At 37.8% G+C, this 16,856-nt stretch overlaps 1 protein-coding gene across 1 annotated transcript in view; it reads left to right on the top strand.

The window, feature by feature from the left end:
• GAF1 (Polymerase/histidinol phosphatase-like protein) overlaps positions 1-16,856 on the top strand; it is a 69,353-nt gene that overhangs the window by 25,419 nt on the left and 27,078 nt on the right. The gene's annotated exons all lie outside the window — the stretch shown is intronic.

Raw genomic sequence — 16,856 nt, 5'->3', positions numbered from 1 at the left:
ATATTTTCTGCATCCATTTACAGATTTGTTGAAAATTTATTTGATAGTACTGGATTCATTTGAATGTTCTATCTACACAGATGTTCAAACTAGCTTGTAAACTCCTATTCAAGAGAAGATCTGTAGCAAAAATAGAGGACCAGTATTAAAGTTTCTTTCCTTTTAAGTGCTTATATTGAGAGTTGATAACTTGAAATCACTAATAATAGTTTACAACTGAGGATTGGTTCACTCTTGATGTCTTCAATGCCATTTGAAAGAATTATTTTTAATAATGATGTGCACAAAATTGTAAGGATTGCAAATTTTTGTATCACAACCATCTTCCTTCAGCATGGCCGGTAGTACATATTATGAGTATTTGGTGATGACATTGATACTTGTTAAAAAAGGGTGCAAGTTTCCCTCTCTAAGAGAGTTAAGTGGTAGGTTGCTTAAAAATGTTACTATCCAAGTTACAGGTTCAGATTCTGGTACAGATGTGGATTCGAGATTCGGGTTCTAAAATTGTCTAATGTTTTTTTCATGTTGGGTTTGGATTCGTTTTGGGTTCATTCAAACAATTTAAAAAAAAATATGTATGTTTATATATTGAGCAGCAAATAAGTTCATACACCACTACACTAATATTAAAACAACACAGCAAAATACACCACCACATATATTTATGTTTTAGCCCAGATAACATAAAAATGCCAAAATACACCAGCATATCAATGCTTTGGTTCAAAAATTAAAAACATTAATGTCAACATTAGTAATCAGCCATCAATGATCAAATTTCATAAAAAACCATCAAAGAGATCATCATCATTCTCCTGTTGCAGATAAGAAGCACAAAAAGTACCACTAGCATCGGTACTAGCAATGTAAGGCTCAGCCTTAGGATCAACCTTAACATCACTAGGTAGGTCGTGATCATCATCATCAAGTGCAAGTGCATTAAAGTGCGCAATCGAATCTTCCAAATCTGCACGCTTTGGTTCAAAATCCCAATGCTTTGCCATCCCTTTTTTGTAAGCGCTGACTTTGTGTGTTCTGAACCTTAAGTTTGAATGCACAAAGACCAAGTTATCTGCCTTCTTGGAATCTAGTCCATTGCATTTCATTGAGTGCATGGAGTATGTGCTCCAGTTCCTCTTGGATGATGATGAACTAGCAACCTACCAAGATTTTCAATTTTGGAATTAGAGGGTCCAGTGTTTTGAATAAAAGCTTAAAAATATAAATTCAGTATTCATCAACAAGAATTTAGAAATTAGAATATTAAGAGTTGGGAACTTATTTGTGATAAAACTGGGTTGTAGCTGTAGGCACATTGTCTATGGAAGTACCACCACTTATGAGAATCATCAAGAACGTCAAGACCAAAATCATCATTGCTCGATTTTAAATAATTTAACTTACCTTCAAGAGCTCCTTTTTCAATAATTGTTTAAATATTGCTTGCGTCATATGGTGGTTAGTGACGAACATTTGGATCTCTTGTGCAACTTCCTACATGTTTTTTGATCCACTCAGTTTTAGTCCCAATTTTTTGCTGCCTTAGGTTGAGTGAGTACATATCATGGTGGTTTGTGACGAACATTTGGATCTCTTGTGCAACTTCCTACATGTTTTTTAACCCACTCAATTTTAGTCCCAGTTTTTTGCTGCCTTAGGTTGAGTGAGTGCATATCACAAGGTGTCCAAAAATGTGTTTCAAGTGTTCCTCAACCAATAGCCCGACAATCCAATTCTTGATATTGCTGGTTATCATTTGAACAACATTTTGAGGGCCAAGTTTCTTAATGGCTTGGATGTTTGCATTGAAATGACTGTCCTTCACCTCCCCTAAACAATCAACAACTTTCAAAAACTTTGCACGTCTTGTGAACATTGTAATAACATTGACCAAAGGATGAATTCTCGCATCTTTGCATCCATCAAATACTATGTCACACTTGTTTTGGTCCATGAATACTTGATGGTCTGCATGAGAGCCTCTACATGGATCACTTCCTTGTCCAATAAAGTGGTGCAAACCTTCTCATGACCTCGGGCCCTTGAACTCCTTTGGAGCTGACAAGATTAACTGACAATCTATTTGCATAGATGCATCTTGGCTATGCCTTCCTCGACTATGCCTCTAGCTTCATTTTGAATTGATATTTCCAAGAGCCCATATGCTCCCTTATTCGTCACCTGTTCTTGTGATGCGCACAAGAGTGGATGGCCCTTTGCAGGTGGTTCATTGGGATTGGAAATTGAAATTATGCGATTTTTGTTTTCTTTGTAGACTTTTGTGAAGGATGCAAATTTGCATTCCCAATTGCTTTGTCTTGGCTTCCCTGTACAAAATTCAATACCTTTTGGAGCAACAAAGCACAAATGTGCTTTCAATCTACTATAAGAGCTACTAAATTCCTCTTTGCAATGACTTCAAATCCACACAAAACCACCTTCACTTGGCATTGGTTGAACCATTTTCAAATATTTTTGTAATAGAGAACATTTGCCTCTTTTGGAATGGGAGTTTTCGGTGCTAGAAGTAGAAACACTTACCATTCTGTGAATCTATAAACAACACACAGAAAAAAATAAAATGAAAAAAGAAAATAAAATTGGACTTAGAGAGAGCATCTCATTTTGTAAAAAAATGCAAAAAATCTTTTATAAACAAACAATGATGAACGTAAACAAGCTACAAAACCCTACATGTTATCTCGGTTAGTGTTATTTGTAGGCTTTAGCTCCCTACAAGCAATTTCTATGCCACTCTATTTGGTCTATGCCACTTTGTTTGGTTTCTACTCTCTACTAGTGTTATTTGCAAACTTCAATTCCCCACAAACACCAAGAACAAAACTCAGTTTGCCTTCAAGAAACTCATGTAGCCGTCACAAATGAAATATTTAATGTGAGAAAACTTTATAATATACATCGTTTTATGCTTAAAAAGGTCAAATAGCACCTAAAAAATACAAATTAAACTTTTGAAAAGTCAAAAAACTGACGTGGCATGCAAATTTGTTCCACTTTCATGCAAATTCAGTTTGGGCTCGCAGAGGATGGGAAAAAGTCTTAGTTGCAGATTTGGGTTCAAGAATTTGATTTGTGGAATTGTGGGATTTTTTTTCCCATTATGATTTGTGATGCAATGCAAGGCAAGAGAATCCCCAAAGGAGATGTCCAAACCCCCAACAAATAACCACACAGGGGAAACACAACAACACGCAACACAAATGCAAGATCTGGTACCAAATCACAACTCTTTATTCATATATATAACTCATTACATGCAATATGCCCAGTTGTAAGGCCTTCCGGGTTAGGGCCAAATACAAACAACAATTACAGTACTAGTTTTGCAAGATCCCACAAGATCTAGTTACCACACGCTAATTCCAGCTAGTCCAGATCCACAACTGGATAAGAACACTAAGAAGAATTCACACTTGTACCCTCAGGTCCACCAAGCAATCCTCTAGTTCCTAAGCCACAACCCTAGCTCTTCAAAATTCACATCTACACTTCATCCCCTTCTCTAATCTGGAATGGTAATTACTTCTCATACTCCTAAAATCAAGACCAAACCGAATGTTAGCAAAACCAAGCCGAGCACCAGTAAATTCCCAAGCAATGCCGAGTTCCAGAGACCATGCCGAGTTCCAAAGACCATGTCAAGCAACCAAGATCATGCTGAGTTCCCAGACCATACTGAGCACTAGTATCTGCCATGCTCCACAACTTTAAGCCAAAATCCCGCAAAACATGCAGGATTGCAAGCAAGTCTAGGATGCTCCTACATCAGACACTCTAGGTTCGAAAAGATGTTCTCAATACTTGGAAGAACATCTTTTGAGATTCAACACATAAATCCCAGACTGGTTTTCACATACATATCCTCCAAATCTTCAACTTGTACACTCTTTCCCTTGTTCTTCTTTTGCTTCTTCACATCCATCTTCGGTGTACTATAGGTTTGATTTTCATATTGATCTCCAACCTTCCTAGAATCTGCCAACTCAACTCGGCTACCAATACTCAGGTTCCTCCTATCGAGTTCTTCATTTTGTGAAGGAATCAGGGAAAACTTCCTGCCACCTTTATCAACAGTAAACACATTCTTGACACAATCATGCACAGCCCTGCAATCATATTGCCAAGGTCTACCTAGCAACACATGACAACTGTTTAGCTTGGTTTAGCTTGTGGAAAGCTATCCTGCTTCTCCTTCCCTTTAGTATTACCTTGACTTTTCCTCCTCAACTTATCCTCTGCCTTCAGGGCATACTAATAAGCATCCTCAACTGAAGAAATATTCAGCATACCAACCTCATCCTGAATATTGAATCTCAAACCATTATTGTACCGAGCTACCTTCTCCTTTGACAATTCTCTATGACTAGACCAAATAGTCAACTTGTAGAAAACATCGGTATAATCTTTTACAGTCATATCTTTTTGTTTCAGATTTTGCAACCTTTTAAACAACTCAAGTTCATAATCAAGAGGAATGAACTTAGTCTTCAACTGAGTCATCATCAATCTCCATCTAGTGATCTTCATTTCACCTTCCTCTTCTCTGTCTCTTTGCAATTCCTTCCACCAAAGAGCATCATGTCCTTTCAACTTAGTTTTTGTCAACCTCACTCTGAGTGGATCCTCAATATCCTCAAGCTCAAAGTAGTCTTCCAAGTCACCAATCTAATCAATCAAGTCTTTAGGAGTCAAAGTACCTAAGAAATTAGAAACCTCCATCTTATGCTTCAGCTTCAACTAAGATCCAGGTCTAGCAAACTGAGCAACCCTAGTTCCAATAGGTCTCTCCACACGATCAATTTTGTCCTCACCACTAGATCCAACAACTTCAAAGTCTTCAACAACTTCCTCATAACTACCTTCAGTACCCACATGCCTAGGTACACCACCTAAAGCACTCACAATTTCACCAATCATGTCACTTTTCATCAATGCAATCTCAGATCCGAACTCTGCTCTTATCTTCTCTAAGATCCTTTCTTCCACAACATCATTAAGATCATCAATTGCTCTAGTGTCCAATCTTCTTGGAGGCATCTTCCAAAATTATAACAAACCCTAAGAAACAAATCTACCAATCTAGAAGATCAATCAGCTCCACTAGATCAACCTTCTTTGCAAATCCTGGTGCAAATTGCCCCTGCTTTGGCTATCTGTCCACACACAGAGGAAAACCTTCGCTCTGATACCACTTGACGCAGTGCAAAGCAGGAGAATCCCCAAAGGAGATGTCCAAACCCCCAACAAATAACCACACAACGGAAACACAACAACAAGCAACACAAATGCAAGATCTGATACCAAATCACAACTCTTTATTCATAGATATAACTGATTACATGTAATATGCTCGATTGTAAGGCCTTCCGAGCTAGCGCCAAATACAAAAAACAATTACAATACCAGTTCTGTAAGATCCCGCAAGATCCAGTTACCACACACCAATTCCAACTAGTCTAGAGCCACAATTGGATAAGAACTCCAAGAAGAATTCACACTTGTAACCTTAGGTTCACCAAGCAATCCTTTGGTTCCTAAGCCACAACCCTAGCTCTTCAAAATTCGCATCTACACTTCATCCCTTTCTCCAAGTTGGAATGATAACTACTTCTCATACTCCTAAAAACTCCACAAAACCCCTTACTTATACCCAACTAAGCCACAAGTCAGCCCAGTTCATTACAAACTAAATTAAATCCCTTACATTAAATATAGGTCGAGCCACAAGTCGGCTACAACACTAAATTAAATACCCATACATAAATTAAATGCCAAAAGTCAGCTCACAGACAACTCGGCACCAACATGACCGAGACCAAACCGAGTGTCAGCAAAACCAAGCCGAGCACCAGTAAATTCCCAAGCAATGTCGAGTTCCAGAGACCATGCCGAGTTCCAAAGACCATGCCGAGCAACCAAGACCATGCCGAGTTCCCAGACCATGCCAAGCACCAGTATTTGCATGGTTTGGGAACTCGACATGGTCTTGGTTGCTCGGCATGGTCTTTTGAACTCAGCATGGTCTTGGTTGCTAGACACGGTAGGTTTTTCCCTTGTTGAAGGGTTTCCCGAGGATAAGTTGTTGTGTCTTTTGTGCCTATTTTTTCTTTATTGTTGTTTATCATTGTTTCTAGGATAAACATTAATGCAAATTGATGCAGGAGCATCCTAGGCTCATTGGTATTAAAATATATTGAAGAGCATGAGCGAGCTAAAGAGAGAGATGAACTTAGACAAAATGCCATTGATGGCAATAAAAATAAGAAAAGAGCAAAAGGAATGAAATCCACCCTAGATATTGTTGTAGAAAATCACTTCTATACTACCTCAGCTGCCCTTGATTCTCAAAATGAAGTACCCATTCGACACAAAAGAAAGGGACCACTTGAAACTGCATTTCAAAATCAGAGTAGGGAAATTGCCAACATTGATGTGGCAATATGCTTGTATGCAAATTGGCCGTCTTTTAATCTTGTTCGCTCTCCATATTTCAAGCAAATGTTGAGAAGTGCTAATAAAGCACTTGCAGGGTATTCATGTCCCAGTTTTGAGAGAGTACAAACCATCTTTTTGGATGACGAGGTCAAGTTGATTGATGAGCAATTGAAGCCCATCAAGGATTCATGGATTGAGACAGGGGTGACAGTTGTTTCAAATGGGTGGAAAGATGTTAGAAATTGTCCATTGATTGATGTTTTGGTGGTGTCCATTGTGAGGGGCAAGTAAAAGATGGGCCATTTATTGCTAATATCCTAATTGAGGCCATTGAGCAAGTGGGTGCAAGAAACGTTGTCCAAGTCATAACAGACAACACAAATAATTGTAGAGCTGCTGGTTTGTTGGTTGAAGAGAGATACCAACATATGTTTTGGACACCTTGTGCAGTTTATTCATTCATTGTTATGCTACAGAAGATTGGGAAGAGTATTCAGTGGATCAAGGAGGTGTAAGCAGAAGTTGAGGACATCCAGATGTTCATCACAAACAACCACATGATTCAAGGGATATTCAGAATGTTCTCATGTTTGGAGTTGCTGAAGGTAATAAACTTGGACTCAAGTTAGTTAATTTAAAAAAACATAGTATCTTACAATTTCTGATTTTTTTATTATGTAATGATGTGTATTCTTTTATCACGTATGTATCTAACAATTTGTATTGTTTTTGCTCTATTTTATGTTACAGGTTGTTGAGACACGTTTTGCATCAAATGTAATCGTCTTGAGATGACTTATACAAGTGAAAGAGGCGCTTACCAATATGGTGATCAACAACAATTGGGCTATATGGAGGCAAAACAACACTGAGACGGAAACCAAAATAAGGAAGAGGATATTGGATGAAAATTGGTGAGAACATGTGGAATATCTCATAAATCTCACCGCACCCATTATGATCATGCTTAGGTATGCAGACATGGATAGGCCTTTCCTTGGAGAGATCTATGATGGCATGGACTCAACGCTTGAGAAGATCAAGCAGATTGTAACTGAAAAGGAACAAGATCCTCAAGAGACCTTCAAACAATTGCGAGCAATTGTTATAGAAAGATGGAACAAAATGCCCACTCTTCTACATTTGCTTGCCTATGCATTGACGCCCAAATACTATAGTACCTACTATACTGATCTACCAGGAAGGCTACCACCCTATAGAGACATAGAAGTGTTTGATGGATACAAGGCAGCATTTGAAAGAGCAAGATATGATTTTGGATGAGTTCATACTATTTGTGGATGCAAAAAATTTAAGTAATGACGCTCTTCGTCATCGGTTTGGGAAGAGTGCTCATAGTTAGTGGTACCTCCATGGTCAAAGGTTCCAAACGTTGCAGCCCCTTGCAATCAAAGTGATATCACAAGTAAGTTTAATTTAAAAAAAAATTGTTGTTAGTTTCCTTTGTCTAAATTTTTTTTTAATTAATTTCCTTTGTCTTCATAAATTGCTAGAAATTCTAAGATTTAAGATAAATAATTTAAATCTTATTTTAATTGTTTACATGTCATGTCTTCATAGATTGCTAGTTCATCCACTTTAGAGAGAAATTGGAGCACATATTCTTTCATCCATTCAGTGAAGTGCAATAGGTTGCAATAAAAAATAGCAGAGAACTTGGTGTTTGTGCATTACAACTTGCATTTCCTTGCACAAGATTAAAGAATACAAAGAAGGGGAGACAAAGAGGTGGGATGTAGATGTAGAGTTGGCAGACTTGTATGCTTCTGCTTTTCGGCTTACAATTGAAGACTTTGAAGATTTTGATGCCCATACTATTGTTGTTGGTGCTAATCCCATTGGCCTTAGCTCTATTGCTGAGTCAACTAATATGGAAGGACTACGAGAAGAAGAAGAAGAAGATGATGATGATGATGATGATGAAGATGAATATTAGAATTTTATACATTATAATTAGATGAAACTTGAACTTGAAACAATGATATTTGAACTTGCAGTTATGATTCATGGATCATGATTTACTTTTAATGTTTTGAATCTTTGATGTTGAACTTGAAATATATGATGGTATGATCCTGATTCATGATGCTATGATTACAACTTACATGTTTAAAGTTTATGCCTATGGTGTTTTTGTTGTTTAAATGATTAACTAAGATTAAATCATATGATTTTATGATACTCTATGCTTCTAGGCTTCATATATATATATATATATATATTAATATTTATAATTTTTACATGTTTTTGTACAAACAAACCCAAAACCCTTTCCAAAATTTTCTTGTACCGGTAAACCAGTTCTTTGAACCCATATTTCGAATCGAACTCGAACCAGTAACCAAGCAAAAACTTATTATAAAGGTAAACCTAATCACTTATCTTAATATTTACACCTATAAAATCTAGATTACTAAAACTTACCTGGACCTTATTGCTTTTAGTCCCATAGACCTTTTGGTGGTCTCTTGTTGGACATTAATAAATTTATCTTATCTTATCTAGAGCCATATGGGAAAATCGATCATGTCATATACACTTAATACATCCCTACAACAACAACGCTTGAAAAACAAAATCTTAGAAGGATCGCTATAGAAATACTACGGAAGTAATTGGTAAATACTTGCTTGTTATTAACAGAGATCAGAGAGTCAATTTATACAAAAGAATGAAACGATGTTTCCTTAGGAAACGATCGTAAAGAATAAAAACATTCTATTCTAGAGAAAGCAAAAAACGAAAGCAAACTAAAGCTAATTAGATATTTACAATAGATAACCATTAACTAATAATAGATGACTTATCTATTATTGTAATACCTTCCCTTAATGATTAATCTATCTAACACACCAAGCTGTCCTCTGAATTTGACAAACTTATTAGGACCAAGGGGCTTGGTGAGAATGTCTGTAGTCTGATCTGTGGTAGGAACATACTACAAATCTATAGTCTCATCTTCAACCAGCTATCGTATGTAATGACAGTGAAAATCCACATGCTTGGTTAGTTCATGGAAGACTGGATTTCGTGCTAACTTGATAACGCCTTCGTTATCAACAAGCAGAGTAGTAAGTCCTGTGGGTGACATCTGCATATCCCCAAGCATCCGATGAAGCCAAACAACTTCACATCCTGCCTTAACAGTTCCTCTGTATTCGGCCTCTATAGAGGAGAGAGAAACTGCCTGCTGCTTCTTACTAGTCCATGTGACTGCACCAGATCCCAAACTGAACACAAATCTAGAGGTTGACTTTTTATCATCAACAGAGTGTGCCCAATTTGAATCTGTGAACCCACTGAGTTTAGGATTAGAACTTCGAGAGTACAAAAGTTCATAATCTGAAGTGCCCTTCACATAACGAAGCACACGCTTTGCTGCCATCCAATAATTAGCCTTAGGAGCTGTCATAAAGCATGAAATATAGCTAACTGCGAAGTTGATATTAGGCCTGGTAGCAGAGAGGTAGATGAGGTTGCCTACTAGTTGCTTGTATGTAGTATCATCAAAGGAAGGAGAATCAGACTTTGCTAATAACATGAGACCTTTTTCCATAGGTGTAGATGCAGGTTTGCAATCCTGCATACGAAATTTGTCTAATAGGGCCTTGGCATATTTAGACTGAGAGATGAATATACCAGAAGATTGTTGCCAAACTTCAACATCTAGGCAATAATGCATGAACCCAAGGTCAGTCTTATCAAAAGATTGACATAAGTTCTGTTTGATTCCCTGAATCAAAGATGCCGAACTGCCAGTGATGATCAGATCATCCACATAAATAACCAGAAAGATGATGTCATTGTCAATAGTCTTGATGTACAGATTTGAGTTTGAAGAACTCCTCTTGATGCCTTGATCACTGAGGTACTTATCAATTTTTATGTACCATGCTCAAGGGGCCTGCTTCAAGTCATAGAGAGCTTTACCAATTTGAGAACCTGATGGTCTTTACCAGCAACCTTGAAACCAAGAGGCTACATCATGTAGACCTCTTCATGGAAATCACCATTCAGGAAAGCACTCTTGATGTCCATCTGATGGACCTTCCAGCCAAACTGTGCTGCCATGGCTAGGACTAATCTGATGGTGCTCATCTTTGTAGTAGGAGCAAAGGTCTCCTCATAATCAATGCCCTGACACTGAGAAAAGCCCTTCGCTACTAAATGAGCTTTGTACTTATCCAAAGTACCATTCGATTTGTATTTGATTTTGTAGACACATTTGCAGCCAATGGGTTTCTTCCCTGGTGGAAGATCAGAAAGGACCCAAGTATTGTTCTTTAGCAGACTTTGGTGTTCAGATGTCATGGCCTATTCCCACTTTGGAATTCCTCTAGCCTTGGAATATGTTTGAGGTTCAAACACACTGTGAATGTTGGCCATGAGAGCAAAGTTAACAGAATCAATAGTTTTGCTTTATTTTCGAGCAGTCCTCCCATCAATGAGCTCATCATCACAAAGATTAGTAAGCGTCTTAGCCCACCACTTAGGCCGGATAGGAGAATGGCCAACATTAGTACTTGGAGATGCTTGATTAGCAGGATCCTCATCAGAAGAATCTGGATTGAACTCAGGTGAAGCATCTACAAAGCGAGGTGATCCTGCAAGAGAAGCTGGAGGTGTCTATACAGGTATCACTGGTATAACTGGAGCTGTAGGAGCTACTGGAGCCCTCCCATCAGGTGGACCTAATGGAAGCCAAACTCCCAAATCATGAGCCTGCATAGGCTGGTCTGCTAGATCAAGAATGAGAGAAACTGGCATGAAAGGTCCTCGTTGCTCATCAAAGACTACATCACGACTATATATGAGACGAGATTTCTCAACATCAATCAGGCGGTAGGCTTTGTGAAGATTGCTATATCCAGCAAGCATGAGTTTTTGACTCTTGGCATCCAACTTGGTGCGTGAAGCATCAGGGATCCAAACAAAAGCAAGGGAGCCAAAAACCTTCAGGTGACTAATTCTGGGCTTGCGACCTGATCAGGCCTCTTCTAGAGTTTTACCTTTGACTGCCATAGTGGGTGACTGGTTCAATAGATAAACTACAATGTTAACTGCTTCTGCCCAAAATTGCTTCGGAACATGTCTATGTTCAGGCATGGATCGAGCCATCTTGGTGACTGTTCTGTTTCAACGTTCAACTACACTGTTCTGTTGTGGCATGTGGGGTGTGGTTAACAAGCGTTTGATGCCATGTGTATCCAAGAAGGTGGAAAAAACATTAGAACAAAATTCCTCCCCATTGTCTGATCTAAGAGTAATAATAGATTTCCTAGACTCTTTTTCAACCAAAGGTTTAAACTTCTGAAATATAGGAAATGCATCTGATTTCTTTTTAAGGAAATACACCCACATTTTCCTACTGAAATCATCAACAAACAACAAAAAATACCTGGACCCAAGAACAGAAGGAGTGGCCATAGGGCCGTAGATATCGGCATGTACAAGTTGAAGTAACTGAGAAGCTTGCCATGAGTCACCACTGGTAAAAGGTGTGTGGTGTTGCTTCCTAGCCTGGCATGCGTCACAAACTCTAAGTTGTTGAGTCTGAATCTCTGGCAATCCAAGAACAAGCTCATCTCGAGCAAGCTGTGAGAGATAATGCACATTTAAGTGCCCATATCGTTGATGCCAAAGTGTGCTGATAGAAGATTGCTGAGCAGCCATTGCTAAGTCCTGAGAATCACCAAAATCAGTAAGTCTGAAAAGACCATGATCCTCAAGACCTACTGCAACAGTAGACTTAGCCGCTCAATCAGTGATGGTGCACTAATGTGAATTGATGGTGACTGCCAATTGTGGAGAATGTTGCAGCAAATGACTGAGAGTAGATTTAGTTCCATCCTTGGAATGTAGTACACATCAAGGAATATGAGATTCCTCCCAATAGACTGAATTTGAATGTTGCCTTTACCGACAATCATGTACTCTTCTCCGCCACAAAAAATAACAGAGTTTGAATAAGGCTAGTAGTCAGTAAACCAGTCTCTGCGACGAGTGAAATGATGAGAGGCACCTGAATCAATGTACCAGGCAAACAACTTCACATGATCTACAGGACTTTTAGCCATGAAGGCGTAAAAGGTAGATTCCGCCAGCTTAGTGTGCTCTATACTGTTCGCTTTGGGCTGTGAACCTGATTGCTTAGATTGTGCAGCTAAGTGTTTCCAGCATTCAACCTTCATGTGTCCAAACTTGTGGCAGTAGTTGCATTGAATGTTCTTTCTGGAACCATCTGATGTTGGAGTAGAAGACTTCTACTGAGATGGCTGCTAAAACTTGCGTTTATCCTTTTGAAAGGATTTTGCAACAAAGGCTTGCTCTGTGGAGGTGGAACTGGAGCTACTACCGAATTGTTGTTTCCACCGATCTTGTTGAAGCAGCAGCGTGTAGAGATCAGTGAACTTCAAATCAACACCAGAAGATGTGATGTTGAGAGTCTCGATCAAATGCTCATAGGATTTTGTAAACTCCGAAGAGTGATAACCACAATATCCTCTTCCTCCATCTTGCGACCGATGGCAAGTAACTGATCACGGATTTCTTGAATCCAATTCAGTTGTGCTTGGAGCAAGGTGCGCTCATCCATGACAATAGAAAACAGAGTTTTTTCAGAAAGAAGGTTCTGCTTGTGTCAGAAGTCTCATGAAGACCTTTGAGATGTGTCTAGATCTCAGTAGCTGCCTTGCTGAATGGAATCTGAGAAAGCTGATCATCAACCACGGATAATTTGAGAAGCATCACTGTCTCTCGATTATTTAGATCCTATGTATCTTGATTAGGAGTTGAAGAAGTCGGACGCTTTGTAACACCCATAACAAGTTGATCGGTGTTTCGATATTCAAAAATTGTGATGATCTATTGTTTCCAGGTGCCATAATTTCGACCATTGAATTTGGAGTTATGCTCGAGCAGAATGTGTCAGAGATGCCATGGCACGTTTTTCAATGAAAAACTTTGAAAATCTGTGAAGGCACGTTCTTTGAGGCAAAAAACAGAACACCCAAAAAAATCAGAGAGGGACCCAGAAGAGAGCTCGAAAAACCTAGAGGGAATATGTTTTTTTGGATCCGGTGGCTCGAAAATCAAGGCACGAAAATCACGTCACCGAGAAAAAAGAGACAACCCAGTTGAACTCTCGAAAAACCCACCGAGAATCTATAACCAGGAAAAATTTTCAAGGTCAAAAACTAGGGTTTCGAGCAAAACCCTAGCTAGGGACCAATGAAGGTTTTAAGTACAGAAAAATGGCGATTTCGTGGAGAAAAATGGTCGATTTTTGCACAGATTGTGATTTGCAAGTAGAGATGAGATTGGAGAGTTGAGTTTGGGCTTCGAAAAATGGCAATTTGTCCCAGGAATACTTCAAAACGGACGTTCAAATGTGGGCAGAATGGCTGCAAAACAGATGCGATTTGCAGATTTAAGCTATATGCTAGCTGCAAAAGATATCAAACACGGTTTGTAGAGTGAAGGTACAATTTCGACTAGTCATGAGCTAGTAAAAAATGACCACGATTTCTAGATAGATGTCGTGATTTTCCAGTCATGAATTGCAAGGAAAAAATTGTGATTTGGAGAGAACAGGACCTGCGATTTTTCCAATACTCGATTTGCACAAAGGTTTCAAACCCGGGTTCGTGATTTTAGGCTGATTCAAATTTCTCCAGGTAGAAGACCCTAGGGTGGTTTTAGAGAAATTGACTGAAATAATTTTGAAAAAATTTAAACAAATAATTTCAAGAAGAAATTATAAAATTTTTTGAAAAAAATTTAAGTATTAGCTCTCATACCATATTACGGAAGTAATTGGTAAATACTTGCTTGCTATTAACAGAGTCTAGTCGGTAAATTTATACAAAAGAATGAAACGATGTTTCCTTAGGAAACGATCATAAAGAATATAAACATTCTATTCTAGAGAAAGCAAACTAAAGCTAATTAGATATTTACAATAGATAATCATTAACTAATAATAGACGACTTATCTATTATTGTAATAAGAAATAATAATGAACCTCTATACTATCTTAATAACAAAACAATAATATGTTGCTTGAAGTCAATAATATTCAACACCATACACTACAACCTCAACACTTGTAACATAACACACAAAAACATCCTCTAAGAATATGTATAGCAGACAAAAACATTCTCTAAGAATATGCATAGTAGATAACATCAAATCGATGCTACAAAATGATCACCCCCACTTGAAGTCACAGTGCACTATTACAATTACTTCCTTTGAAAAGACAATAGTCACAAAAAATGATCACTTAACAATAAGAAGGATCATACACACTGCCAATGATAATGTTTGATACCCAATGGATGACTATGCATTCCATCATCAGAGTTGTTGGTTCCCAAAGCCATAGATTGGAAATCCAAGAGCTTTGCCAATTCTCTAACAAGATTCCTCAATCAATCTGGGCCAACAAACGAGAGTAATCTTCGCCTCAAAATTGGTCACCTTGTTCAAAGCTTTTATATAGCGAATTTATACTTGGTGAGTTCTTAGGTTGGCAAAAATCTTTAAAACTTGGTAAACTTAAAGTTATATGAAAGCTTAGAATGATTGAATGTTTTATATAAAATTTTTCAATAATGGAGTTGATGCTTGCAAGAGGGGGAATATAAGAGAAACTCTGAGTTCAACTATAAACTGAACAATTGTATTTTAATGATTTCAAAGACTAGTGCCTGTTTATTCGAGCAATAGAGTTAACGCAATGAAGACTCTGATGTGCAACTTTATGAGACAATATACTGTGACATATCATCAATTATTCCTGTGCTATAGAAGACAAATCGCCTTATGCAATTTGATGCTAGTCCAAAATGATTCTAACTTCTTTAGTGGGAAGCCCAATTAGACAGAGATGAGGAAATACACATGTATTTCACACTATCCCTGATCATCAAACAAAGAATGCTAAATCAATCCCAATTGTAATTTATTTGTTTTCCTTGAATAAAAACAAAGAACTTTTATTTATCATTACAATAAAATATATCAGCTTACATTAAAAGCCATGCCTTTTGTTCCTTATTCCTCCTTACAAGATCTGAATATTTCTCATTGACTTCTCATGCTTTATGTTTTTCTGACTTCTTTAAAAAAGACTTTGGTATCTTCTATTTATATCTGATCAAAGAGACACTTAGTGAACCATTGCGCCTCTTCAGAATATAAACAAATTGACCATACTCTCCAAATTACTTATTATGAATATAATTTGGAAACAGTCGAACATACATGGCTGTCTCATTTGCTGGTAGTTGGATATTTGTTTTTATATTTAAAAATCACCAACAAGAGATCTTGTGCGATCGAAACAGGTATTCTACAAACAACAATGCCCGCAAAACATCTTGGATAAGTGGCCCTGAGTTTCTGAGCGTTGGGAGTTATCATCTTTGGGTCACCCGGTCAAAGCAACTTCTTTCCAAAGTCTTTGTTATCAATTGCATATTCTTAGTGCAAATCAGACCATCTCGTCCAACCAGATCCCATGCTAGTAGGTTCCAAAAGTCACAGGTCTTAATCTCTATGTCATAGCTTTATAGTGGGATACGTCTATTTCAGAGTTTCTGTTCATTCTATTCCTTTCAATACTCCCGATAACCCTTCTTAACATCAATCAAACTTCTTATATCATTACGCCTTTGAAATCATTGTGTTCGAAATTTACTCTGTATCAATTGATGCACACACAAGTCATCGTATTTAGTTTTGATAAATCTTCTTTTGTGGCAAGTTACTTTGTCCACTGTAGCTTTTCATCCCAGTCATCGCTATCTGCCTTGTTGTGATTGTTTCTTACTTGGCATCATGACTTGGCACCACTCTGATTTCTCTCAGCATCAATTATTTTTCTTATCACCGTCCAAAAGAGAAATTTTGTTTATGCTTCAATGATTGTGTTTATTATTCTAACGCTAGTCTCTTTGTTCTCCACAACGTGACCTTTCTGTTCCCAAGGATTCCATTCTGCATGAGCCATCAGTGGAGTAAAAGACTTGTCTTCGGTATATTGGCAACTGCTTCAGTTTTGAACGGGACATCAGATTATTGTTCTCTGAAGTTTTTCCATATGATTGAGAAATGAGCTATAGCAGGTTGCCTTACTATATGTGAGATGTGTCTCTTACTATTCGATACTTAAATACCTCTCACAAACATGACTTTAACTAACCACAATCACCATTTCAATAGATGGGCTTATTCTTTTCTTTATGTGAATCACCAATTTTATGTACTTGATTTCTGAGAAGTCGGATGCTACAAATTGAAGCTCCTCGTACACATTTTTTCTACAGGCTATACCTACAGATAGAGATTCTAGTTTCTTTTCCATATG

The sequence above is a fragment of the Cupressus sempervirens genome, chromosome 9 (genome assembly GCF_028749045.1).
Source record: "Cupressus sempervirens isolate cs-2001-9-10 chromosome 9, ASM2874904v1, whole genome shotgun sequence".
Classification (NCBI taxonomy): domain Eukaryota; kingdom Viridiplantae; phylum Streptophyta; class Pinopsida; order Cupressales; family Cupressaceae; genus Cupressus; species Cupressus sempervirens.
The sequence above is the reverse complement of the archived record's forward strand: the minus strand, read 5'-3'. Positions and strand labels throughout refer to the sequence as shown.